Source organism: Ovis canadensis, chromosome 11 (assembly GCF_042477335.2).
Source record: "Ovis canadensis isolate MfBH-ARS-UI-01 breed Bighorn chromosome 11, ARS-UI_OviCan_v2, whole genome shotgun sequence".
Lineage (NCBI taxonomy): Eukaryota > Metazoa > Chordata > Mammalia > Artiodactyla > Bovidae > Ovis > Ovis canadensis.
The window spans coordinates 51,972,825-51,985,818 of NC_091255.1; positions in this window are offsets into that span (position 1 = coordinate 51,972,825).

Genomic DNA, 12,994 nt, shown 5'->3' on the forward strand with positions numbered 1-12,994 from the left:
GGATGGACGTGGCTGTTTGTGGAAAAAAGCCCTGAGTGGCCAAGGAGAGCAGGGTTTCCAGGAAGGGAGGGGACCCCATTTCTGGTTGTTGTTGGGGGAGTTGGAGGAGGAAGAGGAAAAGCCTGCGTGAGGAGGAGGGTCCCTGAGGAGGACGGTGGGCTTGGCCACACCTGAGCCATCCCAAGGAGCTTTTGGAATTTCCCCCATTGTGCTCAACACGTGGGCGTGTCCTTGGGAATCCCCCACGGCTCCCCACCCTTGACCTGTGCCTGCAACTGCGGGGCTGTCAGGGGAGAACCTGGGCCTGGAGACAGAGGCTCGAGTTTGACGTGTGGCCTTGTCCTTCTTCCACCATGTGGCTTCAGACATGACACATCCCTTTTCTGGGCCTCAGTTTTCTCGCTGTTGAAGCAGAGACGACAGTACTCACCTCGTGTGGCCGTTAAGAGGATCCACGATCTGATGTCTGCGAAAAGAGCTGGCTGACCACAAAGGGCGATGCGCGTGGGGAATTACTATATCTCCCCTTTCCTTACTCTGCTGGACTATGGGGCAGGTCACGGCTCCATAGAGGATGAAGACAGCGCATCCCAGCTGCCCTTTGACCCCCATACCTTCTTTTATGGTAACATAACAGAGTGTTGAGGTCATGGCCTTGGGAATCAGGAGAGTGTGGGTTCACACTTGGCTCTGATAAATCTGTAAATCTTTTTTGGCTGTGCCGCATAGCTGGTAGGATCTTAGTTCCCTGATCAGGGATTGAACCTGGGCCCCAGCAGTGAAAGCGCTGAGTCCTAATCACTGGGCAACCAGGGAATTCCTGAGCCTCAGTTTCTTCATCTGTAAAATGGGAATAAGTTTTTTCTTCTTTCCCTTCTTTCTCAGTTGGGTTGCTGAGAAGTGAATGAGGTATAGTAGGAAATCTCGTGCCATAGCTTAGTGCACCGTGTTTAGTGGTACAGTCTGGATGACGACGATGGAAACACCTGAGGTTTTTGCCTTGAGGACAACTTCAAAAGGCAACTTGAGAGGGAGAAGGCCATTAACATTCACTCACGTAGTAGAACAAGAGTTGAATGAGACACCTGATCCCCAGCAAGACCATGTAGGGTTGAGAGGGGAGACAGACAAGCTGTCTGTCTGTCTTCCAAGGATGGAAACCATTTTGGACCAGAATGTTTGTGGCTGGTCCTGGGATTCATTTGGAATCTATATGTCCTTTGCTTCTTGGAAGGCTTTGAGGTACTAGGGTCACTACTGACCTCTAGGACTTTTATGAGGCTCAACCAATTCGATGGACAGATTGGCGTTGAGTAAACCACAGAATACTGTCCTCACGACGATCACAGATGCTCCCAGGAAGCTTGCAGGACATTCCACGCCAAGGATCCAATGACAGGGTCTTGCTTTAAATCCCAGAAAACACTGTGTTAATATTAGAGACAATTTCTCAGCTGAGTTTCCTCTCTTGTGCGTAAATTTTTGGTGCAGCCATCACTTATTTGCACTGAGACTGTGGGCAGAGGACTGGAAAACACAGTCATCTGAGGCACTGAGTCACCTGATTCTGAGCTCCAGCTCCTGAAGGTCACCTGACCTTGGTCTCCTCAACTGAAAAGTAGCAGCTCTCTGTATAGACGACCTGCAGACACTCAGTAGGTGCTCAATAAACGTGCCCTTTCTAGAGCTTCTGTGCCTGTAGGAGCTAGAAGCATGTGAATCTCAAGGGCAAGCTCTCAGTTAGGGCAGCCAGGAAAAAAAATACAGGCAGCCCAGTTAAGTATGCTCTGTGTAATATTGGTGGCCCAGTGGTAAAGAATCCGCCTGCCAATGCAGGAGACACAGGAGATGTGGGTTCGATCCCTGGGTCGGGAAGATCCTCTGGAGAAGGAGATGGCACCCCACTCCAGTCTTCTTGCCTGGAAGATCCCATGGATAGAGGAGCCTGGAGGGTTATAGTTCATGGGGTTGCAAAGAGTCAGACACGACCTAGCATACAGCCACTCAGATATAATACTGGGGACACGCTTAAGCTAAAAAGGAATTTTTTATTTATCTGAAATTCAAACTCAACTGGGTGTCTGTTTTCCACCCCCCGCCCGCCCCGCTAAGTCTGGAAACTGTCATCCAAGGCAAAACTAATCTTCAAGATGGAGAAGACTCTGGCCTTACTTTCTGAGCCAGGATATCTGCACTTTGACAGAAGGCTCTGGCAGGACACTCTCAAGGGGAACTTCCAGAGGGAGGGGTGGTGGTCAGGCAGGTTTTAGTTTGTCTGTGGGCTTTCTGGTTGCAAGAGGAGCCCAGGGTCCCCCAGGAAATTCTCCTGCGGAGGCCTTGGGAGTGAGACAAAGCAGACAGGAGGCAGGAGGAGGAAGGGCGTGCAGGTGGAAGGAGTGAGGACAAAGGTGAGTGCCCTTGGGCAGGAAGTGCTGAAAGGGAGAAGGAGGGAGGCCCGGGCAGGGCGCCAGCCTGGGAGACTCCCGGGCCCACTTCCCTGGGCGCGCCTTTCCAGCCCCTGATGCAAGGCAGCCAGGCCATTATTTGGGGAAAAGACCAGCTAACCAGATAGGACAGCAAACCAGGGATTTATGTGGTGTGGGAACAGCTCGGGTTTCCCTCACTGTTTATCCAGCAGTATTTTTTAAAACAGAAATCAGCGCGGGTAACCACAGCTGTGAGTTACTGGCTCTGGCTGTAAGGCCCTTGAGGGCTGAGGAGAGTGGAGGGGGTCTCCTCAAAGGTGCTTTGCTCTGCATTGGCTTAGAAGTTGCTAAAGGAATGTGTCCTTCCAGAGCCTGGGGCCAGGTGGGAAGGGCAGCCCTGGGCAGGCTCCAGATCACTCTCTCTCCTTAGGACAAACGCCAGCATCCCTGGGGGAACTGTGACTGTCAAGGCCTGAAGCCTTAGAGACCTCTGGGTCTAGGGGTCATGAACCCTCAAGGGGCCAGGCAAGTAAACACTAGCTAGGGAAGCCAGCTGGGATACCCAGGCTACAATGAGAGACAGAGGGGGCCCAGAGCTGCTTAGCAGTAGTAGTTTAGTTGTTAAGTCATGTCCGACTCTTGCAACCCCATGGACAGTGGCCTGCCAGGCTCCTCTGTCCATGGGATTCTCCAGGCAAGAATACTGGAGTGGGTTGCCATTTCCTTCTCCAGGGAAGAGCCGCTTGACACTGGCCAATTTTGCCTTGCAAGAACTTAGTTTTACCAGAACTTTCCATTATTTTTTTTAAAGTCAGGATTCTAAATCTTACAGGTAATTTCTCAGTTTGTATTGATATTTATTTATTTATAAGTGCTTATTTATTTATCTGGCTGCACCAGGTTGTAGTTGTAGTGCGTGGGATATAGTTCCCTGACCAGAGATTGAACCTGGGCCCCCTGCATTGGGAGAGAGGAGTCTTAGCCACCGGACCAGGGAAGTCCCTATATTTATTTATTTGTAATGGAAATATAGTTGATGTACAATATCATGTTAGTTTCAGGTGCACTACATAGTGATTTGACATTTGTATATATTCTGAAATGATCATCATGATGTCTCCATCTAGCCCCATACAAAGTTATTACAGTATTATTGACCATATTCCTTATGCTGTGCATCGTATCCCCATGGCTTAATTATTTTATAATTGGAAGTTTGTAGCTCTTAATCCCCTGTACTTATTTCAAACAAATGGCAAATACCTGTTTGTTCTCTGTACCTATGAGTCTCTTTTCATTTGGTTTTCTTTGTTTTGCTCTTTAGATTCTACATATAGATGAGATCATACAGATTCTGTTTTGTCTTTCTCTGTCTGACTTATTTCACTTAGCATAATACCCTCTAGATCCATCTGCGTTGTCACAAACAATAAGATTTCATTTTTAATGGCTGAGTAATATTGCCGGGAGAAATATCAATAACCTCAGATATGCAGATGACACCACCTTTATGGCAGAAAGTGAAGAGGAACTAAAAAGCTTCTTGATGAAAGTGAAAGAGGAGAGTGGAAAAGTTGGCTTAAAGCTCAACATTCAGAAAATGAAGATCATGGCATCTGGTCCCATCACTTCATGGGAAATAGACGGGGAAACAGTGGAAACAGTGTCAGACTATTTCTTTGGGCTCCAAAATCACTGCAAATGGTGACTGCAGCCATGAAATTGAAAGACGCTTACTCCTTGGAAGAAAAGTTATGACCAACACAGATAGCATATTGAAAAGCAGAGACATTACTTTGCCAACAATGGTCTGTCTAGTCAAGGCTATGGTTTTTCCAGTAGTCACGTGTGGATGTGAGAGTTGGACTGTGAAGAAAGCTGAGCGCCGAAGAATTGACGCTTTTGAACTGTAGTGTTGGAGAAGACTCTTGAGAGTCCCTTGGACTGCAAGGAGATCCAACCAGTCCATTCTGAAGGAGATCAGCCCTGGGATTTCTTTGGAGGGAATGATGCTGAAGCTGAAACTCCAGTACTTTGGCCACCTCATGCAGAGTTGACTCATTGGAAAAGATTCTGACGCTGGGAGGGATTGGGAGCAGGAGAAGAAGGGGACGACAGAGGATGAGATGGCTGGATGGCATCACAGACTTGATGGACGTGAGTCTGAACTCCGGGAGTTGGTCATGGACAGGGAGGTCTGGAGTGCTTCGATTCATGGGGTTGCAGAGTCGGACACAACTGAGCGACTGAACTGAACTGAATATTCTCTCTCTGTGTGTATACACACACACATATATATGTGTGTTTTTGTTGTTCTTGTTTAGTCACGAAATTGTATCCAACTCTTTCCAACCCCATGGACTGTAGCCTGCCAGGCTCCTCTGTCCATGGGATTTCGCAGGCAAGAACACTGGAATGGGTTGCCATTTCCTTCTCCAGGATCTTCCTGACCCAGGGAGTGAATGTGTGTCTCATGCATTGAAAGCAGATTTTTTACCACTGAGCCACCAGGGAAGAGCTATATATATGAATATATTATGTGTATATATGTATATATATATATGTTTCACATCTTTATCCATTCATCTATCAATGGACACTTTGGTTGCTTCCACAGGTTGGCTATCGTAAATAATGCTGCAATGAATAATGGGGTGCATGTATCTTTTTGAATTAGTGTTTTCATTTTCTTCAGGGAGATACCCAGAAGTGGAATTGCTGGATCATATGGCAGTCCTTTTTTTAATTTTTTGAGGAATCTCCATAATGTTTTCCATAGTGGCTGTTCCTATTTACAATTCCATCAACTGTTCATGAGGGTTCCCTTTTCTCCATACCCTCACCAGCACTTGTTATTTTTTGTCTTCTTGTTGAGAGCCATTCTGACAGGTGTGTGAAGTGAAAGTCATTCAGTCATGTCCAACTCTTTGGGACCCCATGGACTGTAGCCTGCCAGGCTTCTCTGTTCATGGAATTCTCCAGGCAAGAATACTGGAGTGGGTAGCTGTTTCCTTCTCCAGGGGATCTTCCCAACCCAGGGATTGAACCTAGGTCTCCTGCATTGCAGGCAGATTCTTTACTGTCTGAACCACCAGGGAAGATGGGTGTATAGTGGTATCTAATTGCGGTTTTGACTTGCATTTCTCTGCTGATTAATGATGTTGAACATCTTCTCATGTGTTTGTTGCCATCTGTATGTCTTCTTTGGGAAAATGTCTATTCAGGTCCTCTTGTCACTTTTGGGAAGGTTGTTTGGGTGTTGTTTTTTTTTTGATGAGATAGTTAGTTGTAGGATCTCTCAGTTTTTAAACATTGGTGATAAATTTAAAACACTCCTAGTCCAGGAATTCCCTGGCAGTCCAGTGGTTAGGACTCGGCGCTTACACTGCCACGACCCAGGTTCAGTTTCTGGCTGGGGAACTAAGATCCCACAAGCTGAGTGATTCGGTCAAAAAACAAACAAAAAGTCCTGTGGGCACAATTTGATTCTTAAACTGCCAATTTGTAATCTCTGGTGTCCTCCAAGTCTGCCTGCTCTCCATTTTACAGATGATAGAGCTGAGGCTCAGAGAGGCCTAGTGACCTGCCCAGGGCTGCACAGGTCACTGTTGGGAAAACCATGGGTCCAGGAAGCCTGTCTAGTGCTCCTTGCCCAAGATAGCAGATTTGTTGGCTGAGCCCGAGGTCTTAACAAGCAGTTCTCAAGTGCGTCCCGTGTATCTCTCGTTTGCACAGACATGAGGTTTACCAACACACTCATAACCTACTTGATTCTAGCAATGGCCATGAGGGAGCAGGGCTGGCATTAATCCATTTTCTTTTACAGGTGAGGAAACCGAGGCTGGGAGAGGCTAAATGATTGCAAGGTCAACAGTCTTAGAAAGGGCTGGAGTTAAGGACTCCAGTAACCCCTCTATGATTTTTCTGTCCCCAAACTCTGTCATATTTGGGAGATTCAGCCTGAGATAGAAAATAGACTCCTAAAAGGGAACAGTAAATGGATGGGATACTTGGGTAAATGGAATATTCTTCGTAACTTAAAGTTAATTGAAAATCCATAGGTTATCAATTTTCCAAGCAAGTGAATAAAACAAGATATTTCAGAGAGCAATTACACAAGCAAGGTTAAACCTTTCTTTGATGATTCCAAAGGCATTTCAGGGGAACGTAATGCCTTGGGGCATCATTATGAACACCAATAATTACCGTGTAGGGCTGTGAGATGAGTTCTCATCAATTTCCTCCTGGCTATTTGGGGATGTTCTAGAAGACTGCAGCCCATGGTGGTGAGCATATGTCTGTGTTCCTGTTGCTCTTTCCTTCTTTGCCCATTTCAGGGCAGCTCTGTGGAAAGAGCAGTGACTCATGAAGGATCTTGCTGCTCTTCACCTATAAAATGGGGATAATCCTGACTCCTATACTCACTGCATAGGTCCTACTGAAAGGATCTCAGATCTCACAGCATCAGAGCAGGAAAGCATTTCTGATCATAGGATACAGCAGTTTCATTTTACCATGGAGGAGTCTGAGACCCAGAGAGGTTAGCGGCCTTGTCCAAGATCACACAGCCAGGGATGGGGTATTGGAATCCGGTTTCTCTGCTTCCTCAGTTCAGTTCAGTTCAGTCGCTCAGTCGTGCCTGACTCTTTGCGACCCCATGAACCGCAGCATGCCAGGCCTCCCTGCCCATCACCAGCTCCCGGAGTCCACCCAAACCCATGTCCATTGAGTCGGTGATGCCATCCAACCATCTCATCCTCTGTTGTCCCCTTCTCCTCCTGCCCTCAGTCAGTCAGTCAGTCATTTCAGTCTCTCAGTCGTGTCCGACTCTTTGTGACCCCATGACGTGCAGCGCGCCAGGCCTCCCTGTCCATCACCAACTCCTGGAGTTCACTCAAACTCATGTCCATCGAGTCGGTGGTGATGCCATCCAGCCATCTCATCCTCTGTCGTCCCCTTCTCCTCCTGCCCCCAATCCCTCCCAGCATCAGGGTCTATTCTAATGAGTCAACTCTTTGCATGAGGTGGCCAAAGTATTGGAGTTTCAGCTTTAGCATCACTCCTTCCAATGAACACCCAGGACTGATCTCCTTTAGGATGGACTGACTGGATCTCCTTGCAGTCCAAGGGGCTTTCCCAAATACCACACTGAGGCAGAAAAGACCTATAGGAACTGAAAGATTAATCACACTTGCAAACAAAGACACATGAGGTCTCTTTGGCCACAGAGAGGAAAAGTTCAGATCTCCCCAGCCCAGTTTGGGGAGGCAGTGAACTCCTTAGTTCAGGGCTGGGAGTTACCTAGGCTGGGGAGGTAGCTGAGACATCATCTTGTGAGATTTATGGTTTCATGAATGTTAAAATTTGGTAATTTCGAGTATGTAGTCTCCCAGGCCCTTCTTCTTTTAATTGAAGAAATAAACAATCTCCCCTAAGGAATCCTTGGCCAAGGGGAAAGGCAGGGGCAATGTTGACTGAGGACAGTGGCAGCCCAGGAGGACATGGTGTCATGAAGAAGTCAAATGGCCAGAGAGCTAGCTGGCCTGCCCTGAGCCCCAGGAGAGGCAGGTCACAGGGGGTATGCCACACATACGAACACGCAGACACACACGCACACCTCCTGCCCAGGCCCTGAGTCCCGACAGGAGCACATACATGCAGCCACCCGTCACACAACATCCGATCTAGAGCGGCTCAGCACATGTGTGTTCATGACAGGTGTTCTCAGAGCAGCTAGTGGACATATCTACTCACCCTTACGGGGTTTCCCAGGTGTCACAGTGGTAAAGAATCCACCTGCCAATGCAGGAGACACAAGAGATGCAGGTTCGATCCCTGGGTCAGGAAGATCCCCTGGAGAAGGAAATGGCAACTCACTCCAGTATTCTTGCCTGGGAAGTCCCATGGACAGAGGAGCCTGGTGGACTATAGTCCACGGGGTCAAAAAGAGTCACATGGGACTGAGAACACACACACACACATACTTAGGGCAGAGCCCCCGTCATCTGAGCAGAAATACCAAAGCAGGGACAGACACACAGCACAGCCACAAACACTTGATCCAGATACTCTGTCCATGGATTCTCCAAGCAAAAATATTGGAGTGGGTTGCCACTTCCTTCTCCAGGGGATCTTCTCGACCCAGGGGTCGAACGCAGTTTTCCTGCATTGCAGGCAGACGCTTTAACCTCTGAGCCACTACTCACTCCCACTGACACACACACACACACACACACACACACACAACTAGATGCACTAGAAGGCACATCAGGATGGAAGTGTCCCCACATTTGTTTCCCTTTCTACATATGAATGTTCGCCCTCCGCGACCCCTTTAAGGAACAGTTTTATTAGTCCACGCTCTCAGATGGTTGCACACAGAGATGAGCTCTGAAACTCCAAAGCACAGTACATGGGCTCTCTGGTCACACACACATACACACACACATATACATGCACACACACAAGCACACAGTGATGCATGTCCTCAGCCTTTGAATTAGTTTCGTTGGTTTCATTTTGAGACAGTAACACCACTCATCTCCTCTGTCAGCTTAACCCACGGCCCAACTCCCACATTTGGCACACAAACAGTTAATGTCCCAGTTCTTAGACCTTCAAAACATCTCACACTTGGGTCAAAGGGTCCTGCCTTATAATCTCTAGAGGAGCTTACACCTACAAGGAAAGGAAGTTTTAAAAAAAACTGGTTCAAGGGCTTTGTAAGGTTGAAACATTTTCGCAGAGAAACGAACTCTGGTCATTAGGGCGCCATCTGGTGGTTATAAGCAGAACTGCAGTGCATTCTGCAAGGTACGCTCAGTCGCGTCAGACGCTATGGGCTGTAGTCCGCCAGGCTTCTTTGTCCATGGGATTTCTTGGGCAAGAATACTGGAGTGGGTTGCCATTTCCTCCTCCAGGGGATCTTCCTGACCCAGGGAGGGAACCCGCACCTCCTGCATTGCAGGCAGATTCTTTACCTCACAGCCACCAAGGAAGCCCCGTTCTACAATGGTGGTGGTGGTTTAGTCATGTCCAACTCTTGTGACCCTCTGGACTGCAGCCTGGCAGGCTCCTCTGTCCAGAGGATTCTCCAGGCAAGAATATTAGAGTGGATTGGTATTTCCTTCTCCACGGGATCTTCCCAACCCAGGAGCTAAATCTGGGTCTCCTGCCTTGCACGCAGATTCTTCACTGACTGAACTATGAGGGAAGACCATTCTACACAATGAGCTCAAGCTTAAGCTACTCTTCCAGAGTGTGAGGACCTGCTTTTGACCCTAGATTGGTGCGAGAGGGTTGGGATGTCAAGCGCCTATGGTGCCTGTGGTGTCTGTGGCCCCACAGCTGCATAAAGACAGAGAGTATGGGAAGAGAGCTCCCCGTGGGTTACCGAACCTCTCCCCTTCAAAGCAGCCCAGGCTTGTGTAGGTCCCAGCTTCTGTTTTCTGGATTTTAAATGGAAGGTATATGAAAGCCAGTGGGCTGGGCAGTTGTCCACTCTACAGGCCCAAGTGTCCCCTTCCAGTGGCAGAGCTGGGAGGCAGATGCGCTCAGGGCCTGCGTCTGCCTTGTTCACCTGCCCAGGCACAACAAAGCGCCTGGCACAGGACCTGCCTCAGGTGCAGTCTCTAACATGGAGCAAAGAATTCGCATCCTACTAGGTTCCAGGGCCAGGTGGGGTGGGGCAGGGGCCAGGTGGGACTTGGGGAGCCACCGAGGGGCTGTAAGGACAGGAGTGGCACGGTCAGATCTCTGTGTCAGACAAACCCCTTTTGGTGCTGTGGCCGAGAGCGGTTCCATGCAGCAAGGTGATGATAACCATCATGCTGCCGTGAGCCAACACGTCCAGTGTTCTGTGTCGGGGTGTGGAATTCTCAGGACCTGATCCAACTAAGAATCTGAAACGATCAAATAACTAAGGTAGCGCAGGCAGTGTGCACAGGCCACCAGACCGGGAGACGGGTTGGCCTGTGTGCAAATGCTTGGCCTGCCTCAGGCAAGCCACCTGAACTTGGGTTTGTGGTTTAGTCTATTTAAGGTCAGTTTTCTTGTCTAGTGAATGGGGATAACGGCTAAAACCTAGATTAGATCATGTGGGGAAAAGTGCTCTGCCAACTGTGTAAAATTATGAAGGTTTTCTCCTTTTTAAAGGTGTTTATTTGTTACTAGACTTTTCCTTAGATCTTATCAACCGACAGGTACAGACATGGGTTAAGCTAACAATTTCTCCCCACATTTCACAGGCCACACAGTGGTCCCCATTGGCCACACAGGCTTTGAGCAGAGTGTCACTCTAGCTGTCCCTGAAATTCCACGGGGAATGTCCTAAACTTTGGGCTTGCTCTGCTTTTACTCGGGAAGGCATTTGAGGGCTTGTATTGTCTTACAACACTTTGGCCACCTGATGCAAAGCACTGACTCATTGGAAAAGACCCTGATGCTGGGAAATATTGAAGGCAGGAGGAGAAGGGGATGAGAGAGGATGGATGACATCACCAACTCGATGAACATGAGTTTGAGCAAGCTCTGGGAGTTGGTGATGGACAGGGAGGCCTGGCGTGCTGCAGTCCATGGGGTCGCAAAGAGCTGGACATGACTGAGCGACTGAACTGACTGATTGTCTTACAAAGGGGTGGGTAGGGATGATCTTTCTGAAAAGGTGACATATGAGCAGAGACCTGACGGAAATGAGAGGGGGAGAGAGGGTTTTGAATCCAGGAGAAGAGCAATCAGGGGCAAGAGAACAGCCTGTGCAAATGCCCTGAGGCAGAGGAGCACAGAGAGAGCTCAAGTAATGGTAAGGTGGAACAGAGTGAGCAAGGTGGACAAATGTAGTCAGGGACACAGCTGGTGGAAAGAAGGAGTACACAGGGCAGGCCACTAGACATTGGGACCTGTCTTGTTCCAAAATGGAAATCAAGGCTGCTCTGGGTGTTCTCCATGGAGAAGCTGCCAGGGACTCAGTACCACCCTGAACACCTGATGATACAAAATGATTAGTCTGGTCCCTCCGACTGCCTGCCACAAAGTCTGATTTCAGAGATGAGACATACACATCTAAAACAATAACAAAAGACATAAGACACACAAGTATATAAGACACACACTAAACAGTGTGGCATCCATAGGCTTTGGATGCCTAGTAGGTCATTTGGTCCTGGAGTGGTCCCGGAAGTCATCATGGAGGTATGAGCCCGGCATGGCCATATGAAGGAGAGGGAAGAGGGCAATCAGGAGCGGGTACAGTCCTGACAAAGGATGGCAGGGGACAGGAAGTGTCATTCCGAGAGTAAATGTGCCACATTTCAGGAACAATGGTGTCTTGATCATTTATTTAACATGTATTTATTGAGCCATGCCCTGTTCCCGAGTTGAGCCACATGTTGAGTGGGTGGCCCATGGCAAGTCCCCAAATCTCTCTGAACCTTAAGGCAGTATGGTAGCTACACCACCATCAAAGCCAGGTGCACACATGGGGCCCACAGTGACGGGTCAGGGGTTATGGTGGGGGTAAGGAGGCTCGCCTGGAAGGAGTTCATAGTCCAGAGGAGGGAAGGTGGCAGCTCTGTTAAGTGCAGATTATGCCTTCACAAGTCTCTGGTGGAGACTGAGACTTGCTGCTGAGAATGGGTGAGCAGAGTGGGCCTTGTGGAAGGACAAATGGCCTAGCAGGACAGGGCTGGGGGCCACACTCAGGATGAAGGGCCTGCCTCTCCTGAAACACACTTTCGAAGCAGACTTGTGCCTCCTAAAATTCAAGAGTGAAAATTTCAAAGAATCTAGCTCATTCTCCCTGTGTTGCTCAGAGAAGACTGTAAATAAGAGAAGACTTGTCAACCCACAGACAGGTGCTGAGCACCTCCCTAGGAGATCAGAGAAGAGAACGTGGCCTGGGAGCTCCTGCAGAGGGTTCTTGGGGGACCCAGCCAGGTCTTGAGGAAGAAGAGCCAAGGGGGTGAGGAAAGGGTGCCAGGACCTTTGTTCAGAGGAGAGAGGTCTCGGGGCAGGGCTGGCCTGGGAAGGGGAAGGGAGGCTGGGGTTGGAGTGGGACCCTAGCCCACTGGGGTTGGAGGGAGATGTAGGACTCGGGAAGCTCGGAGGAAGGAGGCAAGTGTATGAGCAGGAATTGGTGGAGCTGCCTGTCAGGAGGGACAGGAAAGAACAAACAAGAATACGCACGGGGCATCCTAGAGTCAGGGCAACAGGGAACAGGAACAAACCGGAAGGGAAGGTTCTGGTGGAAAACAAGGAGAGAGAATGGTGGGAGAGTCACTGAGAGTCAGAATGGAGAATTTGGGGTGGGGTGGGAGGAGGAGTCAGAGGGTGCAGAAGATGCTGAAGTTGTGTGTGTGTGTGTGTGTGTGTGTGGCAGAGTAGGGGGCATGATGGGGGGCTGGGCTATGGCGGAATCCAGGCAGTGTGTGTGTGTGTGTGTGTGTGTGTGTGTGTGTGTGTGTGGCAGAGTAGGGGGCATGATGGGAGGCTGGGCTATGGCGGAATCCAGGCGGAGGGCGGTGGCAGGAGCAGGAGGGGATGGCAGCGGGGAGGCCAGTGTCCTTTCACAC